The sequence below is a fragment of the Rousettus aegyptiacus genome, unplaced genomic scaffold (genome assembly GCF_014176215.1).
Source record: "Rousettus aegyptiacus isolate mRouAeg1 unplaced genomic scaffold, mRouAeg1.p scaffold_m13_p_7, whole genome shotgun sequence".
Lineage (NCBI taxonomy): Eukaryota > Metazoa > Chordata > Mammalia > Chiroptera > Pteropodidae > Rousettus > Rousettus aegyptiacus.
Window position 1 is genome coordinate 77,352,952 of NW_023416310.1, and position 24,377 is coordinate 77,377,328.

Below are 24,377 nucleotides of genomic sequence, written 5' to 3' on the forward strand. Positions count from 1 at the left end.
ATTGTAAAATAAACAAAAAAATAGAACTTATTTTTATTATGGAAAGTGACTATTTTCATCTTTTATTATATAAATATATCACACCATCTGAGTATATGTACCATATAGTGAGTTATTTTTACCGAGTTTTTTGTTTTGTGTATTTGTCGTGTTTTTATAAACAAACAGCTTTAAAAATTTTTAAGAAAAAAAGACTAATAAAAATGTTTTAAAACAAAAGGATAAGAATAAAGAACTGATAGCCTCTCTGAGGAGAAAAAAAAGTTTTTACGTGTAGGAACCGCTGTCATGTCGGCAGAACCCAAGACCTGTTGATGAGCTCAAGAATAAGGGGGGGGGGGAGGAAGCTTTTGCTCTTCCCTTCCCTAAAAGCTATTAACTCCTGCTTGTTCGTGTCCAGGATGCCCAGTTCTTCCAGGAAAAGCCACTGGGCACTGGCCCGCGCCGGGACCAAATGCCTGTCTGCCCCAGGCCCCGCCCCCGGCCAGGGAGGGGACTGTCACAAAACTCTGAACTCAGAAGCAGGCTTAATCCAAGTTTTAAAACAGCTGCTCAGTTCCCACCCCTCCCCATGAACACAGTCCTCCCAGTGGTGAGGTGAGGGACCAACGAATCGCCTCAGGCCCCAGCATTGCCCCTCCTGAACGTCCGAACCGCTGTCCTCCCTCCGGCCCACCAGAACGTGACGCCAGGGCTGCTGGGGCGAGGTGACCGGAAGCCAAGCCTACCCCCAGCCCTGGGAGAGGTCCCGCTCTGGAAGGCTCGTGGAGGCTCTTACTATGGGACACACAGGCCTCAGCTGATCCTGCAGGCCACCTGGACATTTTCGAACGCATGTCGGCACTGCACCTTATTTTATCCATGTAAATCATACCCGCCCCCTGGCCGAAGGTTCATAAAGCAGCATAATGCGCCCCATTTCGTAGATGAGGAAACCGAGGCCTCTCCACCTCTGTAACGTGCCTTAAGCCACACATCTGCTAAGTCAGAGAGCCAAGCCTAGATTCCGCTCCGGAATGGCACGAACGGGAGGTTTGGACAGCTCACCAGTGGCGCCCCACGAGGAAAGGGTGATTTTCTGTCTTGTTCAGCCTCCCTAGCATGCAGAAAGAGTCCAGACAGAGGGGATTGTGTCTCAGAATGTGAGCAAAGGCAGCCCGCCCAGCCCCCTTGAAGGGGACCTGCCCTGCCCCTCCTCATCTGCCCCCTTCCTCCCGACAGGCTCCAGGCTCACACTCACTTCCTGTCTCTAACCACCTGCCTCTCCTCCCCCTGCAGAAGCATCAGGGAGGAGGGTGTGGACCTTCCGGGCCCGGTGGCTCTAGGAGGACCAATGGTAGGCCAGAGGCTCAAAGAATTCGGAAGGGAGAAAGGAAGATGGAGGCGCACAAGGCAAGTGGCAGGAAGGAGAGGGCGGGAAAGAGGAGCAGAATGAAGAGGGAGGGAGGGAAGGGTAAGGCGGAGCAATTTACTTAAAAATACGCATGACAACGGGATGTTCCCGGAACTTACTGGGCCTTGTTTCAAATGTTAACAGCTGGATTTGCTTAGTATTTACTACAGTATACATCAGATACCATCTAATTGCTTTTGTTTAATTCTCAAGACAATTCTATAGTAAAGACACTACTGACCCATTTTACAGTTGGGTAAACTGAGGCATGAAGAAGTTAAGGGACTTACAAGACCAGATATCTAACTGCAGAGCCAGGATCTGGGCTTGGGCTACCTGCCCCCAGAACCTGTCCCCCGTGGGAAGGAAGCACAGCCTGCCTTTAAGGACCCTGCAGTCTCGGGCAGAGACAACCCCAGAGGACTCACTTTAGTCTCCGAGTTTCCTGATGGGAGTGCAAACGAGGGCGGTTTCTGATCACAGTGCAGGGTTTCCAGCCCTGAATCTTCAAGGCCGAGTAGGAGTTTGCCAGGGGACAGGAAGGGAAGCTGAACTTCCCAGAGAATGGCCAACTAAATAGCAGCAAAATTCGAGAAGGACTGGTATGTGCGTGGGGGGCGGGGTGCAGTCAGAGGTCAGGGTGGCCAGAGTAGGGACCACACGGCGGGCTGGAGTGCAGGGAGCTCTCGGGGTCTGGAGCAGGGCCCTAGCAGGACTGTTCTCAGAAGAAAACTGGGCAAAGCAGAGAAAGGCCTGGAGGAGGAGCCAGGCTCTGCCACCCAAATAGCTCTGGGGGCTCCCACTTGTCCACTTAGTTTGCTGTGGCCCCACGGTGCTGATTTCCAGGTGGCTGGCAGCTCTCTCTGGGGTGGCTCAGAAGTGCTGCCTGGGGGTGTCCTGGGACTGCCCCCTGCCAGCCCACCCCACCCAAGTAGGTGGACTGAACCTTCTTCCACCACGAACACTCCTCCAGAGCCTCTCCCTCCTGGGCCCAGAGTCCACGCAGCCTGCCATCTCAACAGCCCCGCCCCGGGTCATGGGCTTTCTGGAAAGGCTCTCTAGGCTGTGGCTTCCCCTGCTTCCCCCGGAATCTAAGCCATCTCTCTGCCAATGACCCCCTGGGCCTGACCCCGAGTCCAGCCAGTCAGCCAAGATGGTCAAAGGACCAGGTTCTTCCTCTCCGTGTGGCTTGGGGGTGACTGGGAACTGTCCCCATGGTTTTGGAAGGCTGACTTTACAAAGTGTCAAATGCAAGGCCATTAAAAAAATCCTCCCAAAATGAAGTTAACAAATGGAGATTAAAACTCTTATTTGAGCAGCTAAATTCTAGAAGCAAAGTCCCGTGGGACGGAAAGAGCTCAGCTGGGTGATTTTCACGCTTGCTTGGTGTTTGTATTAGGGGCGCGCATGTGTGCAGGGGAGAGCCTGGACTGTTCTCCCTGAGCAGGATTCAGGGAGAGGAGGAGGGAGGGTCCTTTTTGCAGTTCAACCAAGGGACTCTAAAATGACTGATGAGAAGATGTATTTAAAAGCTTTTGTAAAGTGTAAACTAAAAACCTTACGTGTAAGATCTGTTGTTGTCGTTATTGTTGTTGTTGCTGTTATTGACACATCTGAAAATCTTTTGTAGAAAATGGCTTTGCCTTTTTCAATCTCATAAGAAGGAACCCAAGTCTGACACTCAGAAAGATGGCAGAGAGGAGGGCCAGGAGGAGAGGGGCAAGAAGAAGGGAGCTCTCTCAGGGCCAGAGGAGGAGGAGAAAACCCTGGGACCAGGACGGCCCTCGGGAACCCAGACGTGACCAGGACAGAGAATGACTTGCTAACCTTGCCCTTTACCGCATACGAATCTATCAGCAGACAAACCCTAAGGCCTTTGCTAGAAACAGAAGTCGATAGCGTTCGAGCCTACCGCTCAAAGACTCACAGTGTCTCAGATACTGGAGCTGAAGGAACCAGAGGGGCCCCTGGTGGGTGGAAACCAGAATCAGAGAAATGGAATGTCTAGACCAGAGACCAAGGTCATCCAGGAAATTAACACCAGACTCAGGTGTCTCCCCAGGCCACAGTTTTTGCTACTGTACCACGCAGGCACCCAGGGACAGTGAAGCCTGAGACAGATCCTCCAACACCAGCCAGGTGGCCGGGAGAGCATCCCCCGCCTCCCCCCGCAGCCATCTCCCAGGACACTCAGTTGGCCGGGACGCTGGGGCATCGCCCGGTTTGGTGGCAGTTACCCTCATTTTCCACTCTGGGTTAGACAGTGCCAAACAAAACACTTGGGGAAAGTTGAGAGATGCCAGCTAGCCAGGACCAGCAAACACAAAACTGAGCATTTGGCAAAGCTTATTTCTCTCGACAATAGGGTCTAACAGGAGAAATATTAAGATGTTTTTAAAAATAATGTTATAGTGCCAATTCCTCAGTATGGGATAAATAATGTGCATTTTTTTTTCAATGGGCTGTAATATTTTGGTGTCATTAAAATAAATGGATGAGTCACAGGAGAGGTCTCAGACGCTCTGTGAGTACCGTACGCTAAGTCCTGCTCTGTGGTGTGTTTTGTTTTTATTCCTGACCTTCGCACTCCCCGGGGAAAAGATTACTGCATTTATGGAGTTTGGGCAAGTCTGGTGTGGAGTTAGTAGGGGGGGGGGGGAGTGGTTTTTTTGGACCCTGAAGTGGGAAAGATGGATTCCAGAATTCCCCAGAGATGCAGGAGAGAAGGCTTGACACGTGGCTTAGGGTCTGCGGAGCCTGTGGTCTGCGTGGTCACAGACTGGGTGCCAAGGGTCGCAGTGGAGGAAGTCGCTCCAGTTCAGGGGAGGAGACGCTACTCAAGGCAAACGCGAAGGGAGAGCCCTGCCTGGCGCGTGCTCCATCGACCCCCCTGCTTTACTCATTCCTCCTGCATTTCTCCCACCTCTACTATGTGCCAGGCGCTGGGCTAGGCATTGAGACCCCAAGGATGATGGAGACAAAGTCCCTGGCCCCTGGAGCTTAACCTTTAACTGAGTGCCAATCTGCAAGTAAACAGAGCCCGTCAGGCCCTTCCAACTTTTTAAGACCTGCGTCTGAGAGACAAGTCCCCAAAACATGCATCTTTGAAAACTAACAGAGCTAGCGTCTGCCAGCCCCTCAAAGCTATGCAAATTGAGAAACAGTGCTCACAGGGATCACGCCCCCAGTGCCCAGCACAGAGGCAGCCGAGAGCAGAGCAGCCAGTGTTTCGGTGTAAGAGCTTTGTGCCCTTATCCGAAAGTGTCAGCCAGAGGCGCAGGCACCCAGCCGGACACACAGCTCTGGGGCCTGCGGGAATGCCCTCCACGGACGGAGGGCGGCAGGCTCCATCGCTGCACACTCCCTCTGCTGTGCTTCAGGTGGCCAGTATCTCCCGGAGGGAGCTTCTGCACATGTCTGGTGCCCCCATGTCTGTGGCTGCCACGCGGGGAACACCCCTTGATCACCTGGCTCTGGGGGCCAGCAGGGGCCTGTGCTCATGGGTTCAGTGGTACAGAGGCAAACTAAGAAACGTTTCCTAACTAGTGATTGCCCCATGGCTCAGTGCAGAGGGAGCAGACAGAAATACCCGTCTCCCAGTCTGCCCTGAAAGAGATGTATTTGCATACTTTAAAAACTACTGCCTGAGGGTCTGCCTTCCATCAGCCTGAATCTGGGTGCTGAGATCCCCCCCCACCCTTTGAGACCCTTACGGGTCTTGGCACACCCTCAGCTATCACCAGCCCCTAAGAATAAACAGTTCTCTCGTGCAGGGATGTCGTGGAGATTAGGTAAAATGGGCAAAGGAACAGATAACCTTTTTCAAAGAAGATATATGAATGGCCAGCAGGTACATGAAAAGATGTTCAACAGCACAGTAATCATTAGGAATATGCAAGTCAAAACCACAATGAGATATTACCTCATACCTGTTAGAATAGCTAGCATCAGAAAGACAAGGAATAAATGCTGGCGAGGATGTGGAGAAAAGGGCACCCTTAGCACTGCTGGCTGGATTGTAAACCGGTACAGCCACCACAAAGACAATATGGAACTTCTGGGAATACAACCAAAGGAAATGAAAACACTGTGTCAAAAAATATCTTCTCCCCTATGCTCACAGCAGCATTATTTACACTAGGCAAGACACAGAATCAACCTAAGTGTCCATCAACAGATAAATGGATAACGAAGTGTGTGTGTGTGTGTGTGTGTGTGTGTGTGTGTGTGAATATTATTCAGCCATAGAAAGGAGGAAATCCTGCCATTTGCAATGTGGATGGACCTTGCGGGCATTGTGTGAATCCCATGAGCTCCAGTTTCTTGCACAAGGCGCCCTGTCTGTGGGAAGGTGTCCAATGAGGGCATTTGCCAAGGGCTTGTGCAAATTGAGGCATGGTGGTGGAAAGCGCGTGGGCATCGTCCTTAGTCAAACGTGGCTCAAATCCCCCCTCTGCCATGGGATTTGAGTCTCACTCACTGTTAAATGGGGGGTGGGGGATGGGGGGCAGGACCCGCCGGCAGTGAAATAAGTCAGACAAAGGTAAATACTGTATTATCTCATTTATACGTGGAATCTGAAAAAAAAAAAAAAAGAAACTCACAGAGAGAGGAATTAGATTTGTGGTTACCACAAAAGACCCTCGATGGCCAAAGAACCCTGAGAAAGCAGCATCGGGAGGCATCAGGCTTCCTGATTTCAAACTATGTCACAAAGTTACAGTATCAAAACTATGGTATTGGCATAAAGCCAGACACGTAGATCAATGGCACAAAACTGATTCGGAAATAATTTACAACAAAGGAGCCAAGAACATACAATGGAAAATGGACAGTTGCTTGAGTAAATGGGTTGGGAAAACTGGACAGCCACAGGCAAACGAATGAAACTGGACCATTATTTTACCTCACAGACAAAAATGAAGTCTATAAATGGGCTAAAGATTTGAATTTAAGACCTGAAACCATAGAACTCCTAGAGGAAAACAGGAAAAAACTCCTTGACGTGAGTCTTGGTGTTGATTTTTTGTATTTGACAACAAAAGCGAAGGCAAAAACTAAAACAAGTAAGACCCCATCAGACTAAAAACCTTCTGTGCAGTGAAGGAAATGGCCAAGAAAACAAAAAGGCACCTTACCGAATGGGAGAAATTATTTGCGAATCATGTATCTGATAAGGGGTTAAGATCTTAAATCTATAAAAAACCCACACAACTGCAAAAGCACAATCTGATTTAGAAAACGGGCAGAGTCTCTGAATAGACTTTTTTCCAGAGAAGACATACAGATAGTCAAGCAGTACACGAGAGGGCACTCAACATCGCTCATCGGGGAAATGCAAAGCAAACCACAATGAGACACCGCCTCGTGCCTACTGCACGGGCTGTCATCGAAACGACAAGGAATCGATGTCGGCAAAGATGTGGAGAAAAGGAAGCCCTTGTGCAAACTGTTGGTGGGCATGTAGATTGGCGCAGCCACTATGGGAAACGGTATGGAAGTTCCTCAAAAAATTTAAAATAGAGTTATCATATAATCCAGCAATTTCACATCTGGGTATTTATTGGAAGGAAATAAAAACAATATGCTCACAGTAGCATTATTTACAATAGCCAAGACGTGGAAACCACCTAAGCGTCCACCAGTGGACGAATGGATAAAGAAAATGGGGCACACGTGTGTCTATGTTAGACAACAGAATCTTTGTTAGCCATCGAAGGAAGGAATCTTGCCATTTTTGACAACAGAGAAGAAACTAGAGGGCATGATGCTAGATGAAATAAGTCAGAGAACAACAAAAACCATATTACCCTCATTTATATGTGAAATCTAAAAACAAAGAAAAACGTAGATACAGAGACTAGATTGGCGGTTGCGGGATGCAGGGTGGGGGTGGGGAGGGGTTGGGTGGCATGGATGAAGGTGGGCGAATACCAACTCCCCCGTTATGAGGTAAAGGTCTGGGGACATAATGCACATCGTGATGACTAAAGGATGCATTGCCCATTTAAAATTGAAATTCCAATACCATATTGCATATTGGAAAAGCTGCTGAGAGTAAATCTTAAACGTTCTCATCACAGGAAAAAATGTATAACTGTGCGGTGATGGCTGTTAATAGACTTATTGTGCTGATCGTTTTGCTCTCTATATAAATGTCAAATCATTATTTGTACATCTGAAAACTATATGTCAATTATACCTCAAAAAGCATGACACGATATTGACTTGCTAAGGCTAGGAGCCCACGTTGCACACTCCAGCACGTCACGTGAACTTAACTGATAAATGCAAGATACCAACATTCGGCAGCTAAAAAGTAACACCAAGTTTCTTATTAACATTCGTGAAAGTCTATAAAACTTTCTTCATTGGATTCAAGATGCTATTTTCATTTGGTATTAAAAATTAGATTTTAAAATGCGGCCTCGAAATATTTCTCTTTACCTAGATGGCGGGGGAGGGGGGCCAGGCAGGCGGCGAGAGAGAGGGCAGCTGCCAAACCCCGTTCTGAATCCTAGAATCAAGTGTAATTGGCCGAAGAGGGATGCTCAGGATGACCTCTGCTCCAGTGACCGTGTTTTGAAAATGATCTCACCTTCCATCTCCTTTCGACGGCAGCGGATGGGATGTAAAAGCAGTGACCTTCGGGGAGGTGGGGGGTTGGCTGGTCACAGGTGGAAAGGTGAATTCGCAGAACGAGACGATGAAAAGCTGACACGGATGGAGCACACACTCCTCCGTGTAAGCCCAGGGCAGTGGGGGAGACTCAAACCCCACAGCTGGGAAATGGCAGAGGGGGGATGTGAGCCACGTTTGCCTGAGGACGATGCCCATGCGCTTTCCACCACCACGCCTCGATTTGCACAAGCCCTTGGCAAATGCTCTCATTGGACACCTTCCCACACACAGACAGGGCGCCTTGTGCAAGAAACTGCAGTTCATGGGATTCAGGAAAGCTGCCAAGCTAAGAGTGAAACCAGACCCTGCAGTAAGCACTGGAATAAAGCTCGTGCGACTGTTGGGGAAATAATGGAACAGCTCTTGTGTGGAGTGGCTGCTGTGGACCAGAGGCTTTGCACATCCACCCCCGATCCTCACAAAAATCTGCAAGGTAGGGACTGCCATCTCCACATGGGAGCCGAGGAACGTGAACCCTAGCGGAGCGAGTCATTACCCAGCGGTTCCTCGGCCAGTAAACTGCAGAGCTGGGATTCACACCTGGGTCTGCGACGGCAAAAACCATGTGCCTTCCACTCCACCCGCTCCCCCACCTTTGGCCTGGAGAAAGGAGACTGCGATTGTCTGTAGCGACGCGGGGAGGGCCTGCAAAGAGGTGTTTCTGAGGACAGGAGGAGGGGGGCGAGCTTAGCTGTGCCCTTCCCCAACCAGCCCTCGGCTCAGGCCTTAGGCCACCTCCATATACGTCCTCATGGACTCAAAACTTTACAGCTGACAGAGGCCCCTGCAGTATTTTCACCAATATCTTCTCCCCGCTCCCGTACCAGAGGAAAGCACATGAACAAGTCCTGCGACGGCCACCAACTTGCTATGTCACTTGGGTAAATAAGTCAGGTCTCTGAGTATCAGCAGGAAAGGGCAGACACCATCTAGCTGCAGCCCAGAAATTTACCTAGTTAAAAGGCCCTGCATTAACCCAACTTCCAGACAACCCAGCGATTCTCAGACACCAGCTGGGTGTCCTACAAACTAATTCAGTTCCGACACTGTTGCCTCGGAGTCAGCATGGAGTTCCACGGGGTTACAGGGTCAGCCTTCCCAGACTGCACCCCGACCCCCACCCATTTCAGAAGCCAGTCTCGAGTCCAGGTTGTCACCTGTATGACCATCTGACAGGCAGGATAGACTGGAGGTTCTAAGCTCCCATCCTGGGCCCCATTAATTTTCTGGGGCGACTCATAGATCGCAGAGATCCATTTCACTTACTGGTTTACTGGTTTTTATGAAAGGATATAGCTCAGGGGCAGCTGCAGGGAAGAGACGCACAGAGCCGCGCATGGGGAAAGGGCTCGGGCTCTAGGTGGGCATGGATTTGCGGAGGAGACAGTATTCGACCTACCGCATAATCTAATGTCTTCGTTTACAGCTAAGGAAGGTGACACTTTTTAAAGGGGAAATGACTAACCCAAGGTCATACAGTTTCACATGTGTAAAGGATGCTGGAGGAGAAGCCATGGGCTGCGATCTTCAGAGACCACTCAGTGGTGGACAGACCTTCATTGGTCAAGATAAAAAAGCCCATCCTGCATGAAGAAAACCCAGAGTGAATCTACCTAAGACATGCTCTATAATTCCAACCCATGTTTCTTCCTCCCTGGGAGCAGAAACCAGAGAGAGCAGAGAGCCAGCAGCGCCACCAGCCAGCTCCATATCCAGACACGGTTAGGGAGAAGCCACCAATTCCTATTCCCTCCCCGGACAATTTCCTCCACTTACAGTTTCAAAACCCTGCCACACTATTCATCAGAGAAGGGCTGGCCTGGCCCACAGCTCAGAATGGCATCATCGGCATCTCGGCCCGCAAGGCCGGTCTCACCGGCAGGTGTGCGGCGCTTGGAATGCAAGTGGCCACTTGATCCGCTGGCTGTCCCCCCCCCCCCTTTCTGCCTGATTTATAAATACGGCGGTGAAAATCCAGCCACACCACCATCTCGATCAGGCTGCCTTTGTTTCAAAACTTAACCTTCCTTCCTGAACACCGAGCATCTGTTTCAAGTCAGGGGCCGGGGCCAGCCTGTCTCCCACGTGGTGTGGTACTTCAACCCTAGCGGCCTGAGATCACTAGCCCCTAAACCGTGGACGCAAGAGGGGTGCTGTGGAAAGTAACCTCACAGGGCGGTCCAATCATAAATCCCTAACTGGGCAGGACACCTGGCGCGGTCAGGTCCCAGGCTGCAGCTGCTTTGCTGAAAGGTCTTCCTGTGCCTTGGTGGCCCTGCCCCTGGCTTCCTGCCTCCAGGCTGACAGCGTCTTTGAAATGCCTCTCCTGAAGACCCCTCCTCCTAAACTACGGCCATCTCCCTGCGGCACATAATCCAATCCCGGCCTTTCTCCTACCTTCCTGCCATCTTCCTCGTCTCCTCCTCAATTTCACATGCATAAAAGAAGATATTCTCCTGAGCATTTGAGATCTTGCTCCCTGGCAAATGATGTCAGTTTGGGCTCCAATAAACTCAAAAGAGTTCTCTACAGGTTTGCACCTTTCTTACCTAGACAAAACTAAATTCAGCTGATCAGAAACTGCTGGGTGTCTTCTTTCCCAAACTGATTTAACCCCTCCCCCCCCACCCCCGACTTTCCTGTCTTCCTTTGGCCTAATTCCTGGACAACGGAGTTTGGAAATGCCTGGGGAACTGCCTGGGTGGGCCCCGAAGCAGCTTTGAGGGGAAGAGACAGAACTGAAAAGCACAGAAGGCGCGCGGGAAGAAGCCAGCCGCGAAGGTCACAGAAGGTCACTGAGCGTATGATTCCACTTTCGAGAAATGTGTGGATGAGTCACCCCACAGAGACAGAGCGGTGGGGGAACTCGGGGTCTTGGGGGAGGAGGGGTGGGGTGTAACTGCGTAATGGTTAGCGAGTCCGTTTTAAGGGTGACGAAAATGTTCTGGAACCAGATGGAGATGATGGTTGCGCAACACCGTGACGGTACTAAAGGGCAATGAATTGCATGCTTTAAAGCGGTTAATTTTACCTCAGTGAAAAAGGGAAGGAACAAGGGGGGGCGGGGTGGGGCGCCTCCACGGGGGCCAGCTGCCAGGGCGTGGGGGGCGGGCCCAGGTTAACCCCGCCCCCCCCAGTGCCAGGCACCGCCCTGCGCCCCGGCTCCCAGCTGAGGACCCTCCGCCCGCTGCTTGGCCCCCTCAAGCCAGAAAGTTTTGCCTCCTCAAAGCGTCAGCTCAACCGTGGTCTCTTTTCTCTGATGATGTTTTTAAAGAGAGCGGCCCTATCTATCTCAGGAGCTTAAAATGAAATAGAGTGAAATAAAGCAAAGTGGGGGAAAAGAATTTTTTTTTTTTAATTCAGGATTTTCGGCTTGCTTATTCAGAAGTGCTAAAAGTGTACATTGCCTTTTCTGAATTGAATTGAATTCCTGTTCTGAGCCCCCATCCCGCTACGTCGCGAAAAGCTTCACCCCATTCGGTTCCGCATGGGCCACTGCCCTTCTCCGGGATGGAACCCAAGCTCTAGGTGTCCCCTGTCCTGCGACAGCGTCTGCCCCTTGCCGTCCCCGCGTGCTCCTGCGAGCTGCAAAAGGCGTCACACTCATCTGGACCCCTGGACAGCTGTGCTGGCTGATCTGCCCCAGCTATCCGGGAAGTCTTCTCCGGGCCTGCGGGCTTCCTACGCCACCTCTCCGTCCCCATGGCTGCCATGGGCTTGTGCCACGCTGGGACCATGAGAAACGAGGCAGAGCTGAGCCTGTCCAGCCCCTTGCCCGCTTCTCCCGGACATACTGAAGTCGCTCTGTTGCCCCCCACGCACACGCACAGGGCGCTGGGGGCTCTCCAAAGCTGACTCGGACACGGTGTTGATGGGGTGCAGAACAGCTCCCCACCCCCAAGATGTACTGCTTTGGCATGTGGATTATTTTGAGCTGAGGGCAATGAAGACCCTATGGGCTCACAAGAAACTCTTTCCTCTCCCTGGAAGAATTTAAATTAGGGGCCTCGCTCACGATAAGAGTCATCACCAGAAATAACCTTCTGCGACCTGTCGGGAAAATGTCCATTTGCGGACCAGCTGCTCCTGGGAATGAGCTGCCTCCACCGGGAGCCTCCAGGCTCACGCCTGGCCCAGAGGCCACATCTGCCTCACCCTCCCTTCCTGTCTCCGAACCTCTCACGTGTGTTGCGGGGTCTCGGACTCCCTCACGTAGGTGGGGTTCCCACACTATAACGCAGCTGTGTTTCTCTGGTTACTCTGTCCCATGTAGATTTAATTATGAAACCAGCCAGCCCTAAAAGGACAGAGGGACACTTCCTCTTCCCCCACAGCATGCGGCAGCCGGGCCCACCCTCATGCAGTGCAGTGGCCCAGGGACATCTCTGGGTCTGCGCCCCTTTCCCACGTCCCGCCTGCCAACTGGGCACGGGGCTCCTCTACTCCGGGACTCCCCAAACCTAGGCGCAGTCTAAATCCACCTGTGACTCTCAAACACAGGAACTGTCTCCTGAATGGTATCACCTCGCTGCGTTTAACTGAGTGCCTCGGGAAGACATCGGTCTTTCGACCGCAGTTGGGGGTGAGGATCCTTGCAGGTGGAAAAGCTGAACTATTCCTGCAGAAGAGCCTCGAGGGTACCGTCAGGCGGACACATGTCAACGTGCCCCGCGACCTTTGGCTGAAGCCTGACAGTGCGTCAGATCTGGGGCGGGCGCTTTGTGCGTCCCGCCCCCAAAGAACTATGCAAACAGTGCTATCCTCCCCACGTTGCGAATTACAATACAGTTGGGCGTCCTGTGCGCTGAGCTCACTCGGCAGAGAAGTGGCAGGACTGAGAATAAAACCTTAAATAGAAACCGGGCTCCGCAGCACCGTGGCCTCGCCTCGCAGGGCGGCCGTGAAAATGAGACGGAACTGCGCGGAAAAGCACCTCGCGGGGTGGACAGGGGCCGGAGACGACCAAGACCACGGGCCCAGACCCGCCGAGGCCCTTTCCAGCTGGCCAGGTGACCAAGTGCTATGCCCCGACGCGTATCTCCACGAACCACCACGAAGCCGATGCCGGAGTGAGAGGGAGTCTATTTCAGACTCGAGTCCGGCCGGCAGTCCGCTCACCGACGCAGCAGGGAGGAGGAGGCGGTCCCCAGCACGGGGCTTCCGGGGCGTTTGAAGGGAGAAATCGTAAGCATGGCGAGCGATGTCTTGGCGTTACAGGATTGGTACAACGGGCTTGTCGCTTAGCAGGATTGGCTGGGTGACGGCGCCAAGGAACAAGGCGGGGAATTTGGAGAGTCACTTTCCATAGTTGCTCTGATTGGCTGAGTCTAGGGTAGGGTGATCTTCTCGCTATCTGCGGCTTTTCCGGGAACTGGCCTGCGCTTAAGATGGAGTCTTATACCTAAGATGGAGTCACCTTGGTTGTTCACAAGCTCTGTGGCCGGGGAGGCAGGACATGCTGAGACGGAGGCCGGGACCACATCTCTGATGCCAGGCGGCCGGGACCGCATCGAGCTCCCCGGACCGAGGGGGCAGGAGAGGTGCTTCCCCGGCCTCAAGGAAAGGGTGCTCCCGAAAGAAGGCATAGTGGAGGAGGGATAGAAAGAACCAACCTTCGCCCTACATCTCAAGGCGGATCACAGCTTTTCCCTTGAGGAGCTCGAGGAGCTCGTGTGTAAGGAAACTGGTTGGGAGACTGAATGCAAGGCGCTGACTAAGCATCAGACAGAGGGAGCCGCAGGAAGGGGCAGGAGTCGGGGCAACCAGGGAAGACGTCCCGGAGAAACTAAAACCCGAAATGGACACTCAGGGACGAGCAGGAGTCCGTACGCAAAGAGGAAGAAGATTTTTCAGGGGAGCGAGGGGGAGACGAGGAGTAGGGAAGGAAAGCGGATCAAGCCCCGCTTTGCAAGTCACGCCAAGGAGTCTGACTTTCTCCTTGGAGTAGCTTTCAATGTCTTTCTTTTTTCTTTTACTAAGACCCACAATAATAACATCATTCACATGGAAACCTGAACTATAACTATCTATCTATCTATCTATCTATATATATATACACACACACACACACACATATATATAATGATACATGTGCAGACATATGTACATGTAAGTCTCAAATGTAACTACTTTAATAAGCTATTTGGCCATTTTAATTAAGTTATCAAACATCTGTCCTGTAACCCAAGCATCTTATTCCTGTTACTACAGCCAAAAGAAATGAGTGGATATGTCCAAAAAAAAAGACATGCGCAGAATAGTCACAGGACCTTTGCTCACTGCAGCTGAAAACTGGAAGCCACCCAAATGTCCACCCATGGGAGAAATGGATAATTACACTGTGGTGTGCTCACACAGTGGACTACAGCAGGAAACGGACGAAGTACATACAGCTCATGCAACATCTTGGAAGTATCTCACGGACGTAATGTCAAGCTAAAGAAGCCAAACTCCAAAACAGTTGATATTCTCTGATTCCATTCAATTCCAGAACAGGCAAAACTAACTGATAATTACGGCATTCGGAAGAGCGATTATCTCTTGGGGGTGGGCGTGGGGAGGTTTGACTAGGAAGGTGCTGAGGGTGCCTCTGGGGTCCGGATATGTTTTATATCTTGACCTGGATGGTAGGTAAAGGAGAGTTTGCATGTATAAACATGCATCACACGTGACTGGCACTTTACCGAGTGTATGTTTATCTCAACGCAAAGTTGTTAAAAATTATAAACGTCAAAACTGTCCTGAATAACGTGAAACGTGGGAGGCTCAAACCCCCGCTCAGGAACACGCTCACTTTTACAACAATCTGAAATAAGTGTTTGGCAAAACAACACTTACCTATGATTGAGGCTCAAATTTAGTCTATTCGAGTTTTGTTTTCTTTTTTAATACTGGTTACAACTCACTAAATTGATTTCATGACCCACTAAAGGGCAGAATCCATTATTGGAAAAACACAGCTCTAAACGATAGGGGGCCGCTGAGGGTTTTAAGAGGAGGGGGTGACAGGAACAGGCTGGTGTTTCAGAAAGCGTGGGAGCTGGGGGGCAGGTGAGGAGGCCGCAGGTTTGGGGATGGGCCTGGGGGAGGGGGCCTCGAGCCAGATCTTTCTTTCAGGCTGTGGGGCTTCATTTGGACCCCGGCACTGAGGTCTCACCCTGCGCCTTACCTGGCAACCCACCTGGGGTCCACCCCACCCATGCCCCGCGGGGAGTGGCTGGCTAACGGGAACCCAGCCTGCTCTGTCCACCATCACAGCCGCACAAGGGTGGGGGGCAGAAACCTTCCCTCCCTCTTGCCAACGAGCAGTGGTCACCCCACGAATCCTATCAGAGATTGGGGTCTAGGAAGAGCTGACAAGGAAGGAAAGCAAGTTGTGTGTCTCTTTTTCTTTCCTTCTGTGTGTGCTTCTCACCCCATTCCTACCACAGACCGTGAGGAGAGAGAGGATCATCTCCAAGGACGAAGAAAGTGAGGCTCGGAGAGAGGGCGTGACATTCCCCACCCCCGCCCCCCGCTCAAAGTCCCACAGCTGGTAAGTGGTAAAGCCAGGCTTAGCAGGTCTGTGGACAGAGGTCCAGCTCGTTCTGAACAAAAGCCTCAGTCACGTGACACATCCCATCTTGACTAGAGATGCTGGCTAGAGAGGAGGGCTTGCTCCGTGACACGTGCTGATGCCCATGGGCTCCGCGGACTCTTCCAGAGAGTGGAGAAACCACGGCTAAGCGGTCTGCTCTCTGGGTGGCCCCGCCATGTCACACCCTCCGTTCGGAGTGTGCCAGCTGCTGACTTTCCCCCACCTTCAGCTCAGCCGGGGGCTCTGCCCGGAGACCTCGCGGCTGCAGCACCAGCACTGGGCAGCGTGGGCGCCTGCTCTGTCGCCTCCTCTCTCCGGCCGGGGATAACAGATTAGACGACCGGTGATGGGCAGCGGGAAATCTGGAGACCCAAGGGGCGTGGAGGCCGGCCCAACAACCACCCCTGCATTTCCACACGAGTGCCCCAAGATGAGGACAAGCCGCTGAAACGCCTTGGCTCTGGGCACCATGTTGCCTGCTAATCCCTCCCGGAAAATTCTGGAGGCAGACGAGCGGGAAGCGCTGGGGCCGATCCAGGCTGCGGCTCCCTGGAGGCGCCGCCGGGACTCAGTGCCTCCCTCCGGCCCGCATCGCCGTGCCCACCGAGGTTCACGCACGCACTGTCAGCCCCGCAGCCGCTGCTGTCACCGCCCTGCACCCAGCCCTGACGGGCCGACCCCAAGGCCAGCATCCTTTGGATCCCTCACCAGCGGCACTGTCGGTCCGGGGAGGCTCTACGGCCCTCCTCCTGACTTCAGCGTTAGGAGGGAGGTGGCCTCGTCCCAGATTGCCCCTGGACTTGTCACGTTCTCTCAGTGCTTCTCAGGGAGCCCCGCCCCCCCCTCCGCCACTTCACTCAAAATACGCGTGGGCAGGGGAGGGCAACACACAGCGCCTCTTAACTAAATTCCTGCCCTGGGTGGCCCCCTCCTCATCCTCCGCCTGCCGTCTCCATTCTCTCAAAGTCGCAGTGGGACCAGGCTTTTTGGGCCCCATTTAGCACGTCCTGCATAGCTGGTCTAGCACTTCCCCTTAGAAACTGAGGGCTCTTCACGCCCCGTGTTCTCGGCTGTGGGTCCGCACCAGCAAGAGACGCAGAACAGTAGGAAACCAAGAACGGGCCACGCCGCTCCGCACCTTTCTCCCTCCCTCTCTTTGCACATCTGCACATAGTAGATAAATGCTACCACTTGCTCACAGGTGTGTGTGTGGGGGGGGGGGGTGGCTGAAAACAGTATGAGAGACCTGAATGGTAGAGCTGTTACTTCCGCAAATATCATCTGGGCCCCGAACACCCTGCCGCATGTCGACCTGTGAAGACATTCGGTTCACACAGGGTGAAGTTTTGCTCACGGGGGGTCCATCCGCCACCCCCACTCCCCACCCCCTTCCACGTGTTCATTTTACTGTTGGACTACGGGAAGCAGACGGATCCCCTCATTTCTAACCTGGGGGCACCTCATTGCAGTGCCCCAGTAAAATCACTCCCAAAAGGGAGTGTCAGGCCATGACCCCTGTGTCTGGGTACCCACCGTGCTGCCCCCCACCCCAGGGTCATCATTGGGTCTAAGCCATGTCGATGAGTCTTGGCATCATTTGAACCAATACCCAGGCCAAACTGGCTATTTTCAAAGGATGCTTTTCTCCAACTGGCACGGCATGGCTCACGGCCCACGAAGCCCTCCCGCACGCCTCACTTTACCTCACATGCACAGAGCTCTACGAGAGAATGTTATCTGCCTCTGGGAAAGGCGACGTGCTGTTTCAAGTCTACTGACCTTCTTAATAAACCAAACTGAATCCAGTGGAAGGAACTCTGATTATATCCCGCCCCCTCCCCATTTCCCCCCACTGCAAATGTACCTACGCTGACACCCACAGATTCCTGGCCCGCCTCCTGGGCTCTGGACCCCATTGCCCCTCATTGTGGGCGGAAGTCCCATTGACCCTTCATTCCCTCTCTCCTCGAGTAGCTTCAGTCGCTCTCTCCTGGACCTCCCTAGTCACTAGAACAATGCAAAGTTAAACTTACAGATGAAAAGCAGGAGGAGGGAAAGGCTGACAGAGAAGGGAAGAGGGAGTAAGGGATGGGAGAGATGGAAGCTGCTCTTTCTCCACAAGAAACAAATGGCCTTTCTTCTGCCTTGATACTTCTGCCAGGAATTGCCGTAATCTCTCTCCTCCTCTTCACAGCCAGACATTTTGGAGAAAACCTCTAAATCTATTTCTACTTCTTAAACCTCCTCTGTATTTCTCAACTGGCTGCACTCTGGCTTCTGTGCCCTCCTCTCCACTAAAACTGATCTAAGTTCACCAGGGGGGCATCTAAGCACAAAGTCCGACAGGCTGAAATCAAGATGGCTTCTCTCGAGGATGACTCCCGCCCCCTTCAATGAGGCTCTCCTTGCCCTTGGCCTCTGTGGCCCTACCTTTGGCCCTCCTTTTCTATCTCTTTCTTTTTTTTTTTTTTTTCCCTCTGTTAACCCTTAAATGCTAGAGCCACTTCCTAAGCCTCCTTCATTCCTTTCTCTGTCCACGCTCCTAGGGAGATGATACTCACATCCACAATCCCAACCACCAACCCCACTGATGACTGCCCAGACCACATCATAACAACAACAATAAGTATTTATTCACAGCTACCACGTGCCAGTGCTGTGCTGGCCCACGACGATCCTCTGAAGCGTGTACCATTGTGAGCTATAATCCACAGACGCGCAATCTTAAGTAACTGGCCCAAGGTCACATGGTTGTTAAAAGGCTATTTTTGAAGCCCACGCTCATTAGCATTTCCGGTTTCCAGAGATGATAAAGTAACAAGGCTGCCGGCTCCCCCTCCACAAATCCAACCGTGGAGAAAACGTGAGGGTCGTAGGGAGGTTGATGAATCTGAGGAAATCATGCCAAAGCTGTGAGGAATCACCCTGGAAAGCCAGAAGGCGGTTGGTCCCAACATAGAGGGAAAACAACTTAGGAAATAAGAGGTGGCCAAGTGCCGACCAGGTGACAGATTCCGAAGGGGATCTGAGAGCCGCTCTTTTGTCTTCCCCACATCGCCATGGGGGGCAAGGGGTGATGTCCCCGGCAGCCAGCGCTGTGGGGCAGATCGGCAGCCTGAGGACATGGGCCGGGCTGAGTTACAGAGAACAGCCTGGCTCGGGGCAGTCTTCCCTGCCCGGTATCCTGAGGAGGAGGGGACCTCGGCCAAAACGGACGGCTTGGAAAGAGCCCAGGGTACAGCCAGGGTAAGGAAGGACAGGGAAGTAAGCAGCGGTCGGCCCCCCGCTGTAAGGCCGGAGCCTGCACCCTGACGGGTCACCTCCGGGCTCAGACTCACACTCTCGGGCTTGCTAGAGCCAGGCCAGGGCCAGGCCTTTCAGCTCCCCACCTGGACACACGTCCTCAGCCGAAGCAATGCGCCCCCCACTCCAGGGGAAGGTTAGGGGGTGTAAAAGAGCTCGTAAAGTAAAATGACTGAAGGGGCACAACGGCGCAAAAAAAGTCAACAAGGTGGACAGGGGCTATCAGGTGACAGGCCACAGCAGATGACCAGCCAAACGAGCGCTACGGGTACCTTCAAAACCATAGATAATCAGAGTTTACAACACAATTCAAGAACAGACACATTCTGAAAAACATAAAAACAATAAACGACACTGCGTTGAAAACATTATGGAAAAAAAAATGTTAAAAAAAAAAAAAAAAGGAACTGTAGATGGTTGAAGAGCAGAAGGATTAAACTTGAAGAGTGAATGAGTGACGTCTCCAGTGGCCGTTCTTCCTCGGAGAAGAGAAGGCTGGGAGACAGCAGCCGAGGCATCCAGGTGAAAAGGCCCACTCCCCAAAGCCCACTCCCCAAAGCCCACTCCCCCCAGGCCCACTCTCCCCAGGCCTGGCAGCCACGTGCAGCCACGTGGTTTCACCAGGCGGAGCGGAAGATCCGCAGATGCAAGGCTGGGCAAACCGAAGCGCCCTGCACCTGGGCCCTCCCTGCCCACAGTGAGATGCCCTGCCTGGGGTACCATGCTGAAGTGCGAGCCAGCAGGAGCTTCAGCTTGGGGGAGCTGAGGGTGGCCGGCGACCATGAGAAGGTGGCCTGGACTCCTAGGGTCTCGGTGGATTGAGGCAGCGGCACAAGTGCACAGAGTCCCTGCAGGGGACCGGGCAGCACCTGACAGAGTACCTCCCCAAGCTCATCCGCTTCCCCAGGAAGCCCTCGGCCACCAAGCAGAGAGACAGTTCTGCTGAAGGACTCAAACTGGCTACCCAGTTGACAGAGGCAGACATGCCCAAGGAGAAAGCCAGGGTCATCACAGAGGAGAACTTCAAGGCTCTGGCCAGTCTTCTCCTGGCCTGTGCCCATGCCCAGCTCTTTGCTATCCAGACAAAAAGGGCCAAGGAAGCTGCAGAACAGGATGTTAAAAACAACAAAAAAAGTGCTGTTGGTAACGTGTGATAAAAATAAACAAACAAATTAGACTAGAAGTTCCAGTCAAGATAATCACCCAGGCAACAACTGATAAGAGGTTAAACAAGTATGAAATACAAAAGAGACCTTGGGAAATATGGAGAAGTAGAATTGTCAGCATTAAGAGAATAAAAATCTCATAAGGAGAAAAAAATAAGGATAGGTAAGAAAATATTTGAAAAAAGAATAACTAAATTTTTCCCCAAAATTAAAAAGAAACAAGATCTTAGAAGATTTTACAGAGTGATAGACAAGAATGAATATAGCTCAGAATATCAAAAACAAGAAAATGTAAATGCTTCCAATGAATAGATCGATCATCTCTTAAAATCAGACAATGGAATTTTGCAAATGTTTATTCAACTAATACATATAGTGAATAAATATATGCACCAGTCGTAAGGTGCAGCTGATCTTCAGATATGAACACATCAGTGTGACTAACTCCCATATCGAAAAAGAGAACATGAGCACCACTCAACAAGTCTTCCTGGTCCGTGCCCATCGATGTTCGCGCTCCGGAGATCACCCCATTCTGACTACTAACAGCATGAGTGAGTTTACTCTGTTTTTAAATTCTATATAAATAGAAGCACAGTGTATACACCCTTTTATATCTGACTTCTCGCTCGACATGATGGGACTCGCCATGTGGATGTACCCATGTAAACAGTCGTTCGCTTATTCACATGAATATAGAACAGTTTCTCAACCTCGGCACAACTGACGTCGTGGGCCAGGTCATTCTTTGTTATGTGGAGGCTGTCTTAGGCATTGCAGGATGTTTGGAAGCATCCCCAGTCTCTACCCATTAGATACCAGTAGCAATCCTCTGCCCCTGCAACCCTAACAAGATATGATAACCAAAAAAGTATCTCCAGACATTGCCAAATATCTCCTGGGAGGCAACAGTGTCTCTAGTAAGAACCACTCACTGCTGCATGGAATTCCATCGTATGAATAGATCACAGTTTATTTATCTGTTCTCCTGTTGATGAACATTTAGGTTGTTCCCAACTTGGGGCCATTGGGAATAATATTTTTATAAAGAGAAACAATATTTTCAAAAGTTTTGAAGGAAAAGAACACTAAACCCAGAATTTTAATCTATATAAAAAGTCTCATTTTGAGCACTCAAAGATCCTCTTTGAAAATACTTTTGTATAGGTAGTGTTCCAGCAAGAAGAGAAACAAATCTGTATGGTATGCTGCAAGCCATATGCAAAATGAAGGCGAGTAAACAGCATAGCAAAGTGTACTGTTAACTAAAATAAGACAAAGAACTTCCACTTCTGGGTAGGATGTAGGAAGTTGGAACAGGCCAACATTGAAACTAATAGCAACTATTAAAACCTGGATAAATTTTTTAAAATATCATTTTTAGGTGTCATGAAATAAGTTTTAATAGATATAACAAGATTGAAATCATATAAAGTGTGTTCTCTAATCTCTAATGGAAGTAAATTAGAAATCAATAACAGAAATCTGAGAATTCATCAAATATCTAAAAATTAAACATATCTCTAAATAACCATGGGTCAAAGAATAAATTACAAGAAAAATTAGAAAGCATCTTAAACTGAATGAAAACAAAACCCTAACATCAAAATTTATGGAATGTAGCTAAAACAATGCTTAGAGGGAAATGCATACTTTTAAATACCAGAAATATCAGAAAAAAAGGCTTCAATCAATAACCTAAGTTTCCACCTTAATAACTAGAAAGAGATCAACAAGACAATAGAAAAAGGTACAAAAGATCTCTTTGCGAAAGAAAGTAACCAAACCTCTGATAAACATATGAAAAGACACTCAGTTTCGCTAGTCACTAGGAAAATGCAAACAAAACCCACAATGTCAGACCAGAAAGGCTAAAATTAAAAAGATAGAAAAATATCATATGTGGGTGAGACTGTGGAGCAACTGGAACTCCCACATGTTGATGAAGGGGGTGTAAAGCGGCATGCCTCTTTTGGAGATCTGTTTAGCAGTACTGACCGAAGCTGAAATATGCATAGCTTACGAACCAGAAATTGCATCCCTAATGATATATTTAACAGGAATTCGTACCTATTCTCATTTAAAGCCATGCACTAGAATGTTTATGGTAGTTCTATTCATAATAGCAAATAAAAACAAGAAATCAGAAAATACGCAAATGCTTATCAAAAGTAAAATTGATAAATTATAGCATGTCACATTATGAAATACTATACAAGATACTACACAACAATGAACATACTACAATGACATACAACCACATCAATGAATCTTAACCAAAAAAGGGTTGAGCATAAGACAAAACATATCCAGAAAAAAACATACTGTATAATTCCTTGTATATAAACTACAAAAACTGACAAGATACACTGATTGTTTTAGAAGTCACAGTCATGGCGGGGGCGGGGGAGGGAGGAAGGGAGGGAAGGAGGATTGATTTTTAATAAGTTGGCTCATGCAGGGGGAGCTGGCAAGTCCAAATTGCAGGGAAGGCCAGCATGCTGGAGACTCAGGGAGGAGCTGATGTTACAGCTCAAGTCTGGAGGCAGTCTGGAAGTAGCGTTCCATCCTCCTCAGGGGACCGTCATCTTTTTTATCTGAATGCCTTCAACTAATTGGATGAGGCCCACCCACATTATGTAGTATAATCTGCTTTACTTAAAACCTTCTGATTTAAATGTTAATCTTATCTAAAAAAAAAAAAAAAATTAAATTTAAATTTTAAAAAAAAGACCTTCACAGAAACAGTTAGACTGGCTTTTGACCAAATATCTGGGCACTGTGGTCTGGCCAAATCGATGCATAAAGTTAACCATAACAATTCCTAACAATTCAAAACTGAAATTCTGTACAATATAACCATAAGTAGGAGGGTAAGAGAAGGATATGGAGAAGTGGGGATGACAGAAAAAAATAAGGGAAGCGAAAGCATGCCAATACGCTTGTCTTGTTCAGGAGGAAGATAGTGATATTAATAAGTTCAGGAAATTATTAGGTAAGATACCTACAAATATTTGTCTTACTTTGTTAAAAATAGAATGCATATATTTCAAATAAACAGAACAAAGTTCAATTTAATGGAGTGCAGGAAGGGAAAAAAAGGAATAAAAAATAAAGTTCAGTAAACAAAATTAAGGTTTAAAAATCCATATATAATATTAATTTTATTTTAGTTCCAATAAAAAGAAACCCACTGTTCAAAAAACAGAATAATGGATATTCTTTTTAAAAGATTTACCAAATATATTTCCTATAAGTGACTGCTACATTTTATGTCTACAAATAGCTAAAGAAATTTTGAAAAAGAAAAGCAAAGAAGGGGTATTGATGTTACTAGACCTAAAGGCATATTTCAAACTACAATAAATAAGTCCAGTGTGTTGGTATTAAGGGTCAAATAATGGACCAGAATTGAGAGCTCAGAAATAGGACCAGGTATAAACAGAAATTTGTTAGGGAATAATAAATAAAAATGGACCGATTTTCTTAGAAATTATGTTGGAAAAACCAGTCTACCGGGTTGGATCTGTACAATAGACCATATGTAATGGTGAATTACAAAAAAAAAAAAATTAAAGGCATAAATATGAAAGGATAACTATAAAGTTAATAAAAAATAACATCTGTGTGACCTGTGAGGATGGACCTCTTAAAACTCTAAAAGCAGACATCACACAGGGGGAACTATTATATTCAACTACACCAAAATTGAAGATTTTCTAGACAAAATACACAGGTGACCAATTGGGAAAAGACAGTTGCAATACTTAAAGCTGACAAGAGATAAACAAGACACTGAACTTCTTCAAAATCAGTAAGAACAGGGAACCCAATAGAATGAGAAAATGAGACACATAAGAATTTTTAGAAGAGGAAACACAAGTGACTAACAAGCAATTAAAGAAAAAACAAGCCTAACTTTACTAGTAAACAATGAAATGCAAACTATTATTAGAGAGCCCCATCAGGTCAACAAGGATTAGGACGCTAGAAAATACCAAGCGTCAGCAAGGATATACAAGACCTCGCCAGCCCTCTCGCACTGCTGATGGGAGAGAAAACCAGTACAACTTAGCTGGAAAGCAATCTGGCATGACTTCCATTCTTCATCGGTTCGGACATACACATTCTGTGTGTGCCATGGATGAACCGAGGGAGTGACCACCTGCACATAAATGTCCAGTCCTCTGACACCTCCCGGACCTTAAATTCATCGTGATCTGAACTGAGCTCATCGTGCCCTGCCCACTCATTCCAT

General features: G+C 49.5%; 1 protein-coding gene and 1 pseudogene across 1 annotated transcript in view; one reads left to right on the forward strand and one right to left on the reverse strand.

Annotated features, from left to right (window-relative positions):
- Window positions 1-24,377, reverse strand: part of FBLL1 (fibrillarin like 1) — an 82,083-nt gene that overhangs the window by 151 nt on the left and 57,555 nt on the right. The gene's annotated exons all lie outside the window — the stretch shown is intronic.
- LOC107514076 lies at window positions 18,774-20,100 on the forward strand (annotated as a pseudogene).